The following is an 18,787-nucleotide window of genomic DNA, read 5'->3' as shown; positions in this document are numbered from 1 at the left end:
GACCTTGACCTACTTGCATTAAAGTAGGGCAATATCTGGGGATTTACCTCTGCATCATTGTCCATAAGGCCCTTAGCCATACAGCTTATACTTTAGGCCTAATGTCAATTTCAAATTTTACAAACTTTGCCTTTAAAAGCCACTGTGACCTTGAAAAGTAGGTCAAGGTCACTTAAACTGGGTCTATGGCATATTCTTACCATAGGCTACCTATGATAATAATTTCAGATTTCTTGCGAAAAAAAAACGCTCGGAAAGAATAATAATAATAATAATAATAATAATAATAATAATAATAATAATAATAATAATAATAATAATAATAATAATAATAATAATAATAATAATAATAATAATAATGATAATAATAATAATAATAATAATACCAAAAACAATAGCATTCCCCTAAAAGGGAATCCTAATAATAATAAAAGGAACCGTTATTCAGGAGAATTATTGAGAATTGCTGAAACCCTTCCTATTGATAAAACCTAAATAGAATAGGAATAATGATATATTTTCGAAGCTGGTTATTGGTATAAATAATTATGATAGTTACGCGAATAGATATAATTTTTATATAAGATGCTATACATATATTTCGAATTAAAGATCCTAAAATATAAATGTTGATATTACAATAGCTTTGTGTTAGTATCGGAATTATATATATGTTAGCGTCGTCAGTCCATTATTAAATGAAATAGCATGCTTTCCAGTCTGATTAATATTTGCTCTTATTTTACCATCTAGCACTACCCATGGTATTGTATTATTGAATGATGACCAATAACTTTGAACCTAACAGTTCCAAGTAATACTGTCTGAATTACTTACTTTGTTTGCAGAATATCATAATTTCCATCTAGGGAACAGTATACGTAGATCTTTCAATTTATTTATAATCAGGTTGCATAGGTTTTTGTGCATAGCGTTTTTGTTTTATTTTTGGACAGGATATTTTCAATAGTATTCATCTATATCTCTTTTCCATTAATTTTCCATTGGTAATATATTCAACTAGCTGAAGGGCTGTTCAATTATCTTTTTAGACTGCATCCTAACGCCTACTATTTTAATGTTGTTACTGATCCTAAAATATTCTATTTTAACAATTTATTACTTCTCTTGTAGTTTATTTATTTCCTTATTTCCTTTCCTCACTGGGCTATTTTTCCCTGCTGGGGCCCTTGGACTTAAAACATCCTGCTTTTCAAACTAGGGTTACAGCTTAGCTAATAATAATAATAATAATAATAATAATAATAATAATAATAATAATAATAATAATAATAATAATCAACTTCCGACATTTATCTGGCAAAATCAATGTCTGGATACTTTCCAGCAACTACCTAGTCATGTATTTTTATTTCCATTCTGTTGGTTTTGAGACAATATTTTCTTGGGTCTGTACCAGATATGGTCATTTTTAAACTTATAATAATTCCTTGAAGCAGAGATATCTGGAAATGGGTTTTTCTAACGAAATCTGGTTCATTGAAGAATAGCACTTATCCAAGTATTTAGTGAAAATTCATTTAACCCACCGTTCAACAAAATGGTTTTAGTGCTAATGATATTTATCCAATAATAATTACCAATTTCCCTTACAATAATCTTTTCCTCCACATTATGTAATGCTTTACTATCTCAACAGTTTGAAACACAGAAGACTGCTAATAGACAGTTTGATTTAGACTTGGGAGCTCTCTCTCTCTCTCTCTCTCTCTCTCTCTCTCTCTCTCTCTCTCTCTCTCTCTCTAATACCACAAGAGGGAAGTATATACGGGGCACTGCTCTAAACTGTTCTCCAATGTTAGGGGTACTTGCCCCAAATACTGGTAAATTAGTGAACTATTGGTATTGGATGCAAAGCCACCCAGAAGCTTTGTATTCGGTTTTATAAATATACTTTAACCATTTCCTCATAAATATCACGTTTTAAAACATCCATTGCATGTTAGAAGTTCATTTGAATTTCAGTAGCCATTCCTCACAAAAATTTCTTGTCGTTTTCTGAGAATCCTCCTCAGGAGGACAAAGAGGCAACCGGTTAGTCTTAAAGACAAGACCTCGAAACTTTTTGACACCTTGGGCATGACTTGAGGAACAAGTGTTGTAAGTAAGTTCTTTACCGTCGTGAAAAGTTTCCATTGAAGAAATCTCGTTAGAGTCTGAAGAGAGAGAAACCAACAAGAATCGTACGATCGTTTTCATTTCAGACTTTTCTTTATACATCATTTTTTTTGCTTGTCTTCTATTTAGTTATTTGAAAAGTAATTCATCACTTTTAGAAAATACATTTTACAAAAAAAAAAAAAAAAAAATGTAAGTACTTATTTCTTCTCTTGCAGTTCATGCGTTAGGATAGAATATATGTTTCTTTTAAATCTGTTATTCCTCTAAATCATTTAACTTCATTTAAATTCATTAGCTCTTTTCTGTCTGCATCTCTTCGAACTAGAATTATTAACGAGATGTCTCTGGGGACGGTGGAAGTATCTATAATATACAGTTTAAGTATCAATGAATTCAGTTCCTTCTACAAATTTTATCTGACAATAATTGGGCTTGATTTGGTGCAAGGACGTGGCCTATTTTCTCTCTCTCTCTCTCTCTCTCTCTCTCTCTCTCTCTCTCTCTCTCAAGAATTCTACCACTCCAGATATAGAGAGGTCTTAGCATAATAATTTCGACGAACGTTAAAGTTTAAATGAACTGTATACTTTATATTTTTTAATTCCTTATTGATTAATTGATTATATACACCGACTCACACAGATACCTACACACACTCATGTACAGCACACACACACACACACACACACACACACTCACACACACACACACTCACACACACACACACACACACATATATATATATATATATATATATATATATATATATATATATATATATATATATATATATATATATATATATACCTGAGCATTCCACTCTACCTGTACAATGAATAGACAATGTCTTAGTGGCGTCCGAATATAGAAGATAGCATCTCTCCGGACAAACTGTCCTCCAGGTAGTTTACACTTAACAAGAAAACTTCATTTACCTTTCTTCATTTGTCCTTTGGTGTCGACAAATAGACAAATAATAAATGGAGAAATGTAAATGCAGTTTTCTTTGTCTGGAGAGGTGCTATTTTCGATTTTCAGATGCCCCCTGTGGTCGCGGGGGCATAAAAACAGTTAGAATAGCGCCAATGTATCCCTGCGTGTCGTAAGAGGCGACTAAAAGGGACGGGACGAGGGGGCTGGGAACCCCCTCTCCTGTATTATAATCCTGTGAGACATCAAAGAGGTGGAGTTGGGGGGAGAGTGACTGCTCCCCGCACTCTAGTTTTGGGGTGTCTGAAGGATGGATATATTGGCTTTGTGTGAGACAAAGATAAAAGGGAAGGGTGAAGTCATGTTTGGTGAAATGTCTGGAAGTGTCTGGGATTGAAAGGGGTAGAGCAAGAGAGGGTGTGGCTTTATTGCTGAGTGAATGGATGACAGGTAAAGTAGTGGAATGGAAGGAGATATTATCTAGGTTAATGTGGGTAAGGGTTAGGTTGGGTAGGGAATGTTAGGCTTTTGTCAGTGCGTATGGGCCAGGTTGTGAGAAAAGTGAAGGAGAGCGGAATGAGTCCTGTAATGAAACAACTAGGTGTGTAGAAAGACTGGGTAGAAGGAAATATGTAGTTGTCATGGGTGACTTAAATGCTAGAGTGGGCGCTGGAGAGGTAGAAGGTGTCATTGGAAAGTATGGTGTACCAGATTAAAATGAGAGTGGTGAGAGACTGGTAGATATGTGTGTTGAGAAAAAGATGGTGATAAGTTCTACCTTTTTCAAAAAGAAAGATAAAAACAAGTATACATGGGTAAGAGTGGCAAATGGAAGAGTGGTTGAAAGGGCGTTAATGGATTATGTATTGATAACTAAAAGAATGCTTGGAAGATTGAAAGACGTGCACGTGTTTAGGGGTATGGCTTACGCTATGTCTGATCATTTTTGGGGGAAGGAAGATTAGTTGTAGCAGAAGAGTGGGGGAATAAAGTAGGGGGATGTAAAAAGGAGCTAGCGAGGGTTGAAGAGCTAATAAAACCGGGGGTAAAAAGTAAATATCAAGAAAGGTTAAAAATGTCATAATTTAGAGGAGTGGAAAATAGTAAAAGAAAATTTTGTTGGGATTGCAAGTGATGTGTGTGGCAAGAAGTTTGTTAGAGGCAGCATGAGGAAGGGCAGTGAATGGTATAATGAAGGAGTGAAGGTAAAAGTGGAAGAGAAAAAGAGGACTTTTGAAGAATGGCTGCAGAGTAATATTGTAGAGAAGTATGAAAGATATAGAGAGAAAAATGTGGAAGTAAAGCACAAGTTAAGTGAGGCAAAGAGGGCAGCTGACCTGAGGTTGGGTCAGTGATTGGGTCGTTCATGTGAGGAAAATAAGAAGTTTTGGAAAGAAGTGAAGAGAGTAAGGAAGGCTGGTTTAAGAATTAAAGAGACAGTGAAAGATGGAAATGGAAGATTGTTAAAAGGAGAGGAGGCAAGGAAAAGGTGGGCGGAATATTTTGAAAGTTTACTGAATGTTGAGAATAATTGGGAGGCAGATATAATTGCTGTTGCAGGTGTTGACGTGCCGGTGATGGGAGATGAGAATGAGAGAGAGATTACAATAGAGGAAGTGAGGATAGCACTAGATGAAACGAGAGTAGGTAAAGCATCTGGTATGGATGGTGTGAGAGCTGAGATGTTGAAGGAAGGGGGTGTGACTGTACTTGAATGGTTGGTGAGATTGTTTAATATGTGTTTTGTGTTGTCAATGGTACCAGTAGATTGGGTTTTTGCATGTATTGTACCACTATATAAGGGTAAGGGAGATGTGCATGAGTGTTGTAATTCAAGGGGTATTAGTTTGTTGAGTGTAGTTGGAAAAGTGTGTGGTAGAGTACTGATGAATAGGATTAAGGATAAAACAGAGAATGCAATCTTAGAAGTACAGGGTGGTTTTAGAAGAGGTAGGGGTTGTTTGAATCAGATTTTTACAGTTAAGCAAATATGCGAGAAATATTTAGCAAAAGGTAAGGAGGTGTATGTTAAGTTTATGGATCTGGAGAAAGCGTATGATAGAGTTGATAGGGAAGCAATGTGGAATGTGATGAGGTTATATGGAGTTGGTGGAAGGTTGTTGCAAGCAGTGAAAAGTTTCTACAAAGGTAGTAAAACATGTGTTAGGATAGGAAATGAAGTGAGCGATTGGTTTTCAGTGAGAATGGGGCTGAGACAGGGATGTGTGATGACGCCGTGGTTGTTTAACTTGCATGTTGATGGAGTGGTGAGAGATGAGAATGCTCGAGTGGTTGGACGAGGATTGAAACTGGTAGATGAGAATGACCATGAATGGGAGGTAAATCAGTTGTTGTTTGCGGATAATACTGTACTGGTTGCAGACTCGGAAGAGATGCTTGGCCGATTAGTGATAGAATTTTGAAGGGTGTGTAAGGGAAGGAAGTTGAGAGTTAATCTGGGTAAGAGTAATGTTATGAAATGTACGAGAAGGGAAGGTGGTGCGAGGTTGAATGGCATGTTGAATGGAGAGTTACTTGAGGAGGTGGATCAGTTTTAAGTACTTGGGGTCTGTTGTTGCAGCAAATGTGGAGTGGAAGCAGATGTACGTCAGAGAGTGAATGAAGGATGGAAAGTGTTGTTGGTAGTTAAGGGAGGTGTAAAAAATAGAGGGTTGGGCATGAATGTAAAGAGAGTTCTGTATGAGAAAGTGATTGTACCAACTGTGATGTATGGATTGGAGTTGTGGGGAATGAAAGCGATGGAGAGACAGAAATTAAATGTGTTTGAGATGAAGTGTCTAAGGAGTATGGCTGGTGTATCTCGAGTAGATAGGGTTAAGAACGAAGTAGTGAGGGTGAGAACGGGTGTAAGAAATGAGTTAGCAGATAGTGGTTATGGATGTGTTGAGGTGGTTTGGCCATGTTGAGAGAATGGAAAATGGCTGTCTAGTAATGAAGGTGATGAATGCAAGAGTTGATGGGAGAAGTACAAGAGGAAGGCCAAGGTTTTGGTGAATGAATTGAGTGAAGAAAGCTCTGGGTGATAGGAGGACAGATGTGAGAGAGGCAAGAGAGTATGCTAGAAATAGGAATGAATGACAAACGTTTGTGACGCAGTTCCGGTAGGCACTGTTGCTTCCTCCGGTGCCTTGGATGACCACGGAGGTAGCAGTAGTAGGGGACTCAGTGTTATGGAGCTTCATCTGTGGTGGATAGCGGCGGAGGGTGAGCTGTGACACCCTAGCAGTACCAGCTGAATTCGGTAGAGTCCCTTGTCAGGCTGGGAGGAACGTAGAGAGGAGAGATCCCCTTTTTTTGTTTCATTTGTTTGATGTCGACTACCCCCCAAAATTTGGGGAAGTGCCTTGGTATACGTATGTACTAAGATATTGGCTATTCACATTATATATATATATATATATATATATATATATATATATATATATATATATATATATATATATATTATATATATATATATCATACATACATCTCTACATGCATATACATACAGTATATACATGTGTGTAGGCTCTATATGTATACATCTATATATATTTTTGTACTTATATGTACATGTATATACATATAAAGGTAGTAGGTTGGCCAGGGCACCAGGTACCAGTTGAAATACTACCGCTAGAGAGTTATTGGGTCCTTTGACTGATCTGACAATACTACATTGGATCCTTTGCCTCTGGTTACGGCTTACTTTCCCTTTCCCTACACATACACTGAATAGTCTAGCCTATTCTTTACGTATCTTCCTTTGTCCTCATGCACCTGACAACATTGAGATTACCAAACAATTCTTCTTCGCTCAAAGGGTTATCTACAGCACTGTAATTGTTCATTAGGCTACTTTTCCCTTGGTAATGGTTAAAGAGAGACTTGAACTGTGGTAAGCAGCTCATTTATGAGAAGGACACTCCAAAATCATTCCATTGTTCTCTGGTCTTGGGTAGTGCCATAACCGCTGTACCATGGTCTTCCACTATCATGGTGTAGAGTCCTGTTGCTTGAGGGTACACTCGGGCACAGTATTCTATATTTCTCTTTCTCTGTTTTTTTTTATATAGTTTATATATGAAAGATTTATTTAATGTTACTGTTCTAAAAATAATGTATTGTAATTGCTAATTACTTCTCTTGTAGTTTATTTATTTACTTATTTCCTTTCCTCAATGGGCTATTATCCCTGTTGGAGCTCTTGGGCTTATAGCATCTTGCTTTTCCAACTAGGGTTCTAGATTAGAAAATAATGATAATAGAAATATGTATGCACGTGCATGCTTGTGTGTGTGTATGTGCGTGGCTCCATACATTGTGAGCATGCACATGTTTGTATGCGTGAATGTGTATATGAAAAAATTTCACCTTTATTTTTATTTTTTTTTTTCATTGGTTTACTCTCTGAACTCAAATTCTAAGGTTGAGTGACTTTGTAGAGGTATGAAAAGACAACAAAGTTAAAGTTTATCAACACTGTCACCATATTTTTTACAATCCCCCCCCCAAAAAAAAATAGTGAAATATAAACTTCTATGAATATTTTCCGATGTGAAAATTCTATATATTATAGATTCTTAATGGTAATTCTTGTGAATTTTTTTTTTCGATAATATATTTTTTTTTTATTTATCATCTTGGTACTATACTATTTCTTACGTTTCCCCCATGGTTTAATAAACCAACACATGATGTGAAAGTTAGACTATGTATGTATATATATATATATATATATATATATATATATATATATATATATATATATTATATATATATGTTATATATATATATTTATATATATATATCCTGTATATATATATATATATATATATATATATATATATATATACATACATATATACATACATACATACATACATACATACATATATATATATATATACATATATATATATATATATATACATACATATATATATATATATATATACATATATTATATATATATATACTTGTATATATAAAGAGATAGAAAGAGAAAAGGAAAGTAGAGCTCATTTGGTTTTTGGGCGTGATTGCATTAGAGGGTTGGCGGTTGAACGCCTATCCATATGATTGAGGAAAGAATTGAATTACACAAAACCCGGAACACGCTCGTCACCAACGCGTCACGATTGAGGGAAAAGGTTGACGACCTTTAAATTAAATCTCCATCTGCTAACACTGGTCATCCATCGCCGTAAGCATAAAATTGCTGGTCGTTTTGTAACAGGCTCTTTTTTTTTTTTTTTTTTTTTTTTTTTTTGAGCTCAGTAACAGGTTGCCAGGTTTTCTAAATGGGAAAAGGCCAACTTGTAAATAACGGAAGCTTTAAAAGGCCAAACTATTAGTAGAAAAGGGACAAAATTATAGCATACATGTCCAATCAATTTCAAAAAGGCCAAATTGAGGTATTTGGCACGATAAAAGGCCACCATTGAGGGGTTTGGCCTGAAAAAGGCCAACCTGCCAAACCTGCACAGTAAACGTTCAGGGTCACGGAGCACACGCACTTTCTCTCTCTCTCTCTCTCTCTCTCTCTCTCTCTCTCTCTCTCTCTCTCTCTCATGCTTTATGACGTATTTCTAATACAGTAAACATAATGGACCAAATAATAATCAGTTTAGGAAGTTACACATTTGACAGTAAAGGGATTTATTTATTTTTTCTTCTCAATTTAAGGTTAATACTTAACGTTTATAAGATTTTATTTAGGCATGTATTTTAAAGCTTATGTTAAGCAATAAAGAGGTAGAATATATATATATATATATATATATATATATATATATATATATATATATATATATATATATATATATATATATATGTATATATGTATATATTATGAAGAGGGTTATTAGCCAAACAGCATATAGCTAAATCTTACCCTAACATTCATCAAATTTCCAATTATATCCTTCCTCTCTGTGAATTCAAAGATATTGTGTAATGTTCTCACTCTACGATTAATTGAATGTCTCGCGTTTCAATTTCATTATGAAATAAAGAATAAGTCAATGTTTTTTACAATTCTATATTTTGGCAATCTTGCAGTAACAGTCACATTTTTTTTAAATATCTCATGATTATTATTATTATTAGTAGTAGTAGTAGTAGTAGTAGTAGTAGTAGTAGTAGTAGTAGTAGTAGTAGAAGAATCGGAAGTGGTAGCAATATTGTTATCTTTTGTATTGTCATTATTGTTGCTGGTATTATCATTATTATTCTTATTGTTATTATTGTTACTATTATTATTATTATTATTATTATTATTTATTATTATCATCATTATTATTATTATTATTATTTGTTAAAAATAATGGGTGCCTCAGTTGCATTGATCTTATACAACTGGGGCAGCCATTATTTTTAACAAAACTTGCCTGAAGGAGGGTCTACTACCTATTATTATAATTATTGTTATTATTACTGTTATTATTATTATTATTATTATCATCATAGATTGGGGAAGAAAGAGGGGGGGTGGAGAAAATTTAAATATTACACTGAGAGTAAAACACTGCTTGCGAAGCTTTGAATTATTTTTTCCAGTAGACATAATTAGAAAATAACTTCATTGATCTCTTCAACAGCGACAACAGAGAGATAAAATGAATCGTAAATAGATATAGAATAAAGATTCTTTGAAGTGGATTTTATACAGAAAAATATCATTCTAAGATGTGTAGTTCTTAATTGTTGTGGTGGCCGATGTGGTAACGTACCTGACTGTGGTTCGAGTCCAGCTCAAACTCTCTGGTTTCTTTGGTCGCTGCAGTCTCACATCCTTGTGTGTTAAAAATTGGGCGTTCGGGGGGAGCCTGTAGGTCTGTCTGTTGAGTCATCAGCAGCCATTGCCTGGCCCTCCATGCTCCTAGCTTGGCTGGAGAGGGGGTTGGGTGCTGATCATATGTATATATGGTCACTCTGTAGGGCATTGTCCTGCTTGATAGCGTAATGTCACTGCCCCTTGCCTCTGCCATTTATGAGTTACCTTTAAAACAAAGTTCTACTAAATTCCTAAATAAGAAATAGTAATAGAATAAAGATTTTTTTAAGTGGATTTTATACAGCAAAATATTATTCCAAGACGTGTGGTTCTTATTCCCCTCGTAAAACAAAGTTCTACTAAATTACTTAAGACGAAGCCCTAATACGTCTGAAGTTCTCACGGTCTCTTAGTCTTCTTTAGTGTCAAGATTCCTTAAATAAAAAAAGAGAAAAAAAGAAGAGGTGAAGTGTGTAACTCATTATCCTCGCCAGTTCTTGACTCGGTTAATGTCTCAAAGGAAAGCAAGAGCAAGAAAACGAAGATGGATGTCCTTAACGGGAAGAAGACGTGAAACAGGGAATGGGTGGGAAGAATGATGAAGGGTGTTAAGTTAAGCTAAATAAGGCAAAGAAAACGATTGTTAAGGGTGGAGAATTGTACAAATTGGTGACAGAAAAAACAAGAAATTCCTTCAGCTATTTAGTATATATAATGCCAAAAAGAATATCTGAAACTAGTTCAATTATATATATATATATATATATATATATATATATATATATCAAATAAGCCATATATATTTTTGATACATTAATGTCTGGATTCTCTTAACGACCTCGGGATCAGAGCCCCAGGCGAAATCACACAAAGAAAAGAGCTTGGCTCCGGCCGGGAATCGAACCCTGGTCGGCAAGCCTGTATAGACAGTGACTAAGCCACGTGGCCAAGTGGCTTAGTCACTGTCTATACAGGCTTGCCGACCAGGGTTCGATTCCCGGCCGGAGCCAAGCTCTTGTCTTTGTGTGATTTCGCCTGGGGCTCTGATCCCGAGGTCGTTAAGAGAATCCAGACATTAATGTATCAAAAATATATATGGCTTATTTGAATATGAAAAACACGTAAAAATGTGCAAAATTTATCATATATATATATATATATATATGTGTGTGTGTGTGTATATATATATATATATATATATATGAGTGTGTGTGTGTGTTTTTATATGTGTGTATGTGTGTGTTTTTTGTGTGTGTGTATACATATAAACATAAATTTGGCACTGGCGTACTTATTCTATAGGTCACACTAATCAAATCTCGCCGATTGGCAAATGAAAAATCCAAGATGGCGGCCATAATTCAAAATGGCCTCCAAATTACCCACTCTAAGTCGACGTTTTTCTTAGGAGAGAGAGAGAGAGAGAGAGAGAGAGAGAGAGAGAGAGAGAGGCGAAAGTAATAGTTTTGATCATTTCTACCGTTTCTGAGAATTTGATTTTAAAATATGTGAAAAATTTCTTAAACTTTTATGTATAGGAATATGGTACTAGACAGAAATCTGCATTTACTATTTCATTGTATTCATCGCTGTATTGTTTACATAGTACCATCGTTATTTCATTCTACCTCTATTTTATTTATATTTATATAATGATCCTCAATCACTGCCACTCTCAACGAGAAGGATTATTTGGTGCTCAGAAAATGATTTGAACAAACAGCGATGGATTCTATGACAGCAGAATAAGCTGCAATATAAATAGACGGTTCACGTTGAATGAACAGCTGCTACTGATTGCGCATGCAAATGGCCAATTAAAGCTTACGAGTGTGAAATGATGCCATTGCAAGGAAATCATTCTAACACTTGCTATCGAGGCCCTTCTGGAGGCTGAGAACACTTCGCTCGATTTACGAAAATATCGCGATAAAAAGGGAGGGAGAGGGAGTACAAGGGAATAGCCTACGGAAAAGAATTTTCTAGAGTAAACTAAATAAATGTGATAGGAATTGGGTTTCTTTAATTTGAGCTTGGAAAGGATTTTTTTGTGGTTTTGAAAGGAAAAAATTTATAAAAGTAGTGAACAAAGGATTTTTTGTAGTAAACAAAACAAATACGGATGAGATCGGATTTCTTTCTTATGTGGTTGGAAGGATTTTTTGATGGTTTAGAAAAAAACATATAAAATTAATATTCTCAAAATTCCATAGCGTGAATAAAAGCTTAAGCAAACAACTATCAACGTCCCGGGAACGTGTTTTCCCGTACATGATACAGAAGGTATAAGAAAATCCCAGAGGAATTTTAAATTCACTTTATCCTTCCTCCGTCTCTGATAAAATGGGCGATTCATTTTGCTCGCATGTCCTTATGACGGTCATCTATCAGTGAACCCTTTCACGAGCAGTTTAAAGATTTGAATGCCGCTCATGACCGGCAGAGGCAAGGGACAGTGACACTGCCCTATCAAGCAGGACAATGTACGAGAGACTGACCATATTAGAAATAATCAGTGCCCAAGCCTTCCAAGCTAGGACCAAGGAGGGCAAGGCAATGGCTGCTGATGACTCAGCAGAAAGACCTACAGGCTCCCTCAAACCCCCCACCCATAGCTCACAAGGATGGTGAGGTTGCAGTGACCAAAGAAACTAACGAATCTAAGCGGGACTCGAACCCCAGTCTGGCAATCACATGGCAAGAACACTATCATTATTGTTTGATATGAAAGGACAAATAACAATTCATATCCAGTGACATTGTTTGAACACAATAACTAAAGCAATAATAAATTTTCAAATGCTGACATTTTGGCTAGTTCATGCGAATGCTATTTAGGCCTTTGCTATAGGTCATTCCCAAAATAAATGGAAATGTTTTGCTTGTTTATGTCATTAATAATTTAAACTTTGCAATTTTGCAGAGAAGACTGGGTATATAAAATAAAGGACGCAGTTTCGGTGTAAATTACCAGTTTTTGTAAAATAGTTATTTAGATTTTAATCAACTTTTTTTCTTATGATTATCACACGTACAATGTACCCATATTCTTGTAGATTCAAATAAGGGTTACATAATGAAAAAGGTACGCATATACACAAAGAGAGAGAGAGAGAGAGAGAGAGAGAGAGAGAGAGAGAGAGAGATAAAGGTGATTTATGTATTAGATACCAGTATCTGTAGATCAGTATTTGTAGATGTACAGTATGTAAACACTGTATATATATATATATATATATATATATATATATATATATATATATATATATATATATATATTATCAGTATGTAAACACTGTATATATATATATATATATATATATTATTATATGACATAGCTTTTCATAGTTTACTTATCGGTACGAAACTAGTCAAATAAGAAAAAAATAAAAAACTGTGGTTATTGAAGATTCTATCAGTGTTTTCTTTGTACACAAATGAATTTGCCATCTGCAATTGCAATTGTAACGTTGCCAAAACCATTATTATAACAATTTCTCATATTGCAAACGTATGTTGTTCTTTTTCTCACTATTCACATCATTTACATCTTTGGATTTTATATTCCCCACTTCACGAATAGATGTTTATCTTTCTCGGTGTATAGAAAGGCAGAGGTTGATATAGCCAAGGAATAAAATAAATCTTGTGGATATTAGAGTAAGATTTATATTCCCTATTCTTAATTGGTGTCATGATGCATCTAAATTTTAGTGTTGATCAGTTTTATATACATAATAAATCTTGATTAATGGCATTTCATATTTTTTTTTTTTACTTTTACATACTAGATTTCATAAAGTTAAAGCACCATTAACATCACTTGGTTGGAAATGTATTGCTTGCTAGATACTTGTTAGAAAGATTGAAAATTGAGATAAATAGACTTGTAAATGAAATAGTACTTGTAACAATAATAAGGTTCCTTTTTTCTTAATTCAAATTTGTAATCTGTTGCCATGTTCCCTTTTTATTCGTAAAATATATATTCTGATTTGAGATGTCATTCAGTATTTGTAACTAGTGTACGTGACCCATGAAAAATGACGGCTAGATATTCACGTACACGCCTTGAATTTCTAGATATTGTGGTTGTTTTGCTTTCCCATTAAATTTAAGATATATGGGGATTTTAAGGAGTTAACTACCAACAAATTATCCTTTTTATCCTGACTAGTTTGCCATTTCTTCCTAATTGTTTACGACAATAGTATAGCTCTGTCTTGTCCAGGTTGCCAGCCATAGTGAGAGAGGATAGGCTACTGTTAAATGCTTATTGTGTACTAAAACCGGACGCTGCTGCTGTTTGAAAAGACCCTGTTTGTTAAGATTCGTACATTTGGCTTCATTAATTCCGGTACGTTTCACGGAAAGCCATGGACACATGTACACTGTTGAGGTAACACTATGTTTATCAAAAGAAAAACTTTTGGTAATGCTGCTTGCAAAATAGGGTCGCTGAGCTTATCCACAGTTGATCAAAAGTGTATGTTAATTTTAGGAAGTGTGTTAAGAAAGTAACATTATATTTTCTATGCAACATTTTGTGAAGTTAATAATAATACTTTTGGTTACGTGTTTAAATTTTCTCTGCTGCTGAACATAGCGTTACCTCCACCACCTGTACAGCTGTCAGACGTTTCCATAGGTTCCAGAGCAGTGTACCATAATTAATGATGCCAACTGTACCAGAAACTAATAAATCCTACTCTTGGGAATTTATTGATATTAACGTTCTTATAAGAAAGATAAAAGACTGTAACAATGGTAATACGTTTATTTACTTAGTGATCCAGGAACCCAGAGGTAATATGGACATATTAAGTTATATTTTTTTCACGATTAACACGATGTCACACACAATTTCAGGAAGAGAAAGCACACCATTCATCATTCACGAAAACCTATTGTGCATCGCAACACCAAGAGCTGGCATTGATCAAAGTCTCACTTCTCACATCTACATACTGTATATGATTATTTGTATTTTATTCAGGATCTTCGACGATCTCCAATAGACCCGTTGCTAAAAAACCGTAATTTTAATCTGAAATTCTCCGTAAAAAAAATATACTGTTTTCAGCCGTATTTCCGTAAAATAAAGACGACCGTAATTTCACCCAACTTTGTTATTATCTATTACGGGTTGGTGACTGTAATATACCCTCCTTAACGTTAATGTATTCGTTTTTAAAAACGTTAAAATACCTGCCAACATTTATTCCAGGAATTTTCCCGTTTTTGTGTAAAAGTTTTGACAGTACATTTAAATTTAGGGTAAAAATACCACCAGCACAATTTTATCCAATTCTAAAATAATATGGAACATATATAACGTAAATATTTGACAACGACCAAGCAATAAATGAACAAATACGAAGACGAAGGCCTGATCATCATTATGATAAATACATATCTCGAATGAAGCATTCAATAGGATTTTAGTGGCTCATATTCATCATTATGCACTTTGTAGGGTCTGGGAGGGAATCATTTTCAAAGTGAACGCTACACGTTGGAAATGATTTTGCGATCAGGCTCTCATTATCTATCAATATGATTGTGAAGCTTTTAAAAACAGCTTAAGGTAATTTGAAAATCATTATTCTCTCATTATAAGCGAAAAGAAGAAGAGCAAGTGGTAGGAATGAACAATGTTTATGGAATTTTCCACTTATTCCTGAATTATTATTATTATTATGAGAGAGAGAGAGAGAGAGGAGAGAGAGAGAGAGAGAGAGATTAGGTTATCTGGCATCCATACAATTCTAAGGTCATTGACAAAGAGAGAGAGAGAGAGAGAGAGAGAGAGAGAGAGAGAGACGAATACATAAGTTGAAGATTGGAAAGAGCGGGAGAAAGAAATTGAAAATAATAGTAAAACTTTCTTTTAGAAAAATCTGTTTTCCGTTTTCCTTCTATGAACTGAACGATATGTCCACGATTCATGTCAGCTTTTATATGTTTCGTTTTTGTTTATCAGTAATAAAAAAAAAAAAAGTTTTCACATACGATACCAGAAACCTATTTATGTGCCTTTCTAAAGCGAGTTGTTACGTTAGGAAATAAAATGTATACGGCGTGAAGGCAACATTGTTACTTTGTTTGGGCTTTTCCGCAGCACGTCATAGTTTGCACATAGTTTTTGCTATTCCACTGTTGGTGGACTTATATGACTTTTTTACAGGAAATCTCTAGCAGGCTAGAATGCATAACGAGAAATTAGAGTGGCACGTGACAACTATAGAATATAGCATTTGTTGACAAGGCTATGCAGGGAAGCATGTAACAAAAAGGATTTAAATTTTCAAGGCTTATAATGGTATTCTATCAACTAAAAAAAGAACATGTGGCCGATATAGTAACGTTCCTGACTGTTGAACCCCAGACTAGGGTTCGAGTCCCGCTCAAAGTCGTTAGTTCCTTTGGTCACTGCAACCTCACCATCCTTGTGAGCTAAGGATGGGGGTTTGTGGGGAGCCTGTAGTTCTACCTGCTGAGTCATCATCAGCCATTGCCTGGCCCTCCTTGGTCCTAAATTTGGGTGGAAAGGGGCTTGGGGCGCTGATCATATATTTGGTTAGTCTCTAGGGCATTGTCCTGCTCGATAGGGCAATGTCACCGTCCCTTGCCTCTGCCATTCATGAGCGGCCGTTAAACTCTTTAAACATTTAAAGGCAGCCGTTTTCATCAACAGCTGGCCACTGCAGATTGGTGATGGTGGGAGACTTTTCTCTGATCGCTCACAGCAAACCAACCTAGTATTGGTGGCCCTGACTAGTACAGCTTTGCTGATCATGGTGATACACAAACCCTTCCACCACATTAGGGTATCCCCACTCAGAAATGGGGTATTCGGACACCTACTATATGAAGCCGCCATGTTTCTCTTTAGTACCCTGTTGTGTAATGAAATTGTATTACGTAAGTCGAAGGGCTAATATTACAGATCCATTAAGACATAACTACTGTAGTATGTAAAACCACTTCATAATTAAGATACGAATTAGAAAATCGTGATGGCAAAATTTGTTGATTTTTAAGATTAATTAGCCCTCTTATTATCCCTATTTATTTTAAGTTTTATTTTATATTATTATTATTATTATTATTATTATTATTATTATTATTATTATTATTATTATTAACAATTCATCAACATTACTCTAGTAATATTAACATTCTTATATTTTCTATTATTTTAGATTTTAGAGAGCTTTGTTATTAAGTTTGACTTTTCCTTACAAGACCAATACCTCAGTACTTTTGTAAACAATTTGAAGCTTATTTAATTAATATTTTAACCAAAAAACTACCTTATACTGTATTCTTGAACTTGGAATTCTCTACATATTTCTGTGATGGGAATATGAAGGAGACATGCATATAAGACGAGCTCCAGAATGACTAACTTTATTTAATGAAGAAAGGGGTCTCATAAAGGTGACACAGTTGTATATTATCATGATCATTACTAGCTAAGATACACCCCTAGTTGGAAAAGCAGGATGCTATAAGTTCAAGGGCTCCAATATGGAAAATAGCTCAGTGAAGAAAGAAAAATAAAAAAAACGGATATAATAGTGTGCCTGAGTGTGACCTCACTTCTTACAATCTACATATATGATTTATTTTGAGGATTTTCTAAGCTCTCCAATAGACATTACATCTAGAATTAAAAATAACCAGCAAAATTTCTAAATATTTTTAAAATAATGTGAAACACATAAAACATAAATAATTGATAACGAAGAAATGAATAAATACGAAGACGAAGGGCTGACCATCATTATGAAAAATACGTAATATCGAATGAAGTATTCAATAGGATTTTAGTGGGTCATATTCATCATTATGCAGTTTGCAGGGTTTGGGGAGGAATCATTTTGTAAATGAACGCTACGCATTAGAAATGATTTTGCGATTAAGGCTCTCATTATCTACTAATAGGATTTGGAAGGGGTTTTTTTAAAAAACCGCTTAAGGTAATTTGAAAGTCATTATTCTCTCATTATAGGCGGAAAATAGAAAAGCAAGCGGTTGTAATGAGCAATGTTTATGAAATTTTCTACTTATGCCTGAATTATTATGAGAGAGAGAGAGAGAGAGAGAGAGAGAGAGAGAGAGAGATTGATTAGGAGCTATCTGGTACTGACATCATCTAAGGTTATTGATGCAGAGAGAGAGAGAGAGAGAGAGAGAGAGAGAGAGAGAGAGATTAGGAGCTATCTGGTACTGACATCTAAGGTCATTGATGCAGACAGAGAGAGAGAGAGAGAGAGAGAGAGAGAGAGAGAGATTAGGAGCTATCTGGTACTGACATCTAAGGTCATTGATAGAGAGAGAGAGAGAGAGAGAGAGAGAGAGAGAGAGATTGATTAGGAGCTATCTGGTACTGACATCTAAGGTCATTAATGCAGAGAGAGAGAGAGAGAGAGAGAGGGAGAGGAGAGAGAGAGAGAGATTGGTTGATTGGTTGATTGATTGATTGATTAAGAGTTAACTGGCATCCAGACATCTAAGGTCATTTCCGCAGAGAGAGAGAGAGATAGAGAGAGAAGAGAGAGAGAGGACATACATTGATTAGGAGCTATCTGGTATCTGACATCTAAAGTCATTGATGTACAAAGAGAGAGAGAGAGAGAGAGGAGAGAGAGAGAGAGAGAGAGAGACATTGATTAGGAGCTATCTGGTATCTGACATCTAAGGTCATTGATGAAGAGAGAGAGAGAGAGAGAGAGAGAGAGAGAGAGAGAGTGAGTGAGAAAAAAAAGAAAGAGAGAGATTGGTTTGATTGATTGATTGATTAGGAGTTAACTGGCATCCTGACATCTAAGGTAATTTCTGCAGAGAGAGAGAGAGATGAGAGAGGAGAGGAGAGAGAGAGAGACATTGATTAGGAGCTATCTGGTATCTGACATCTAAGGTCATTGA

This window comes from Palaemon carinicauda, chromosome 7, assembly GCF_036898095.1.
Source record: "Palaemon carinicauda isolate YSFRI2023 chromosome 7, ASM3689809v2, whole genome shotgun sequence".
In the NCBI taxonomy this organism is placed as follows: domain Eukaryota; kingdom Metazoa; phylum Arthropoda; class Malacostraca; order Decapoda; family Palaemonidae; genus Palaemon; species Palaemon carinicauda.
The sequence above is the reverse complement of the archived record's forward strand: the minus strand, read 5'-3'. Positions refer to the sequence as shown.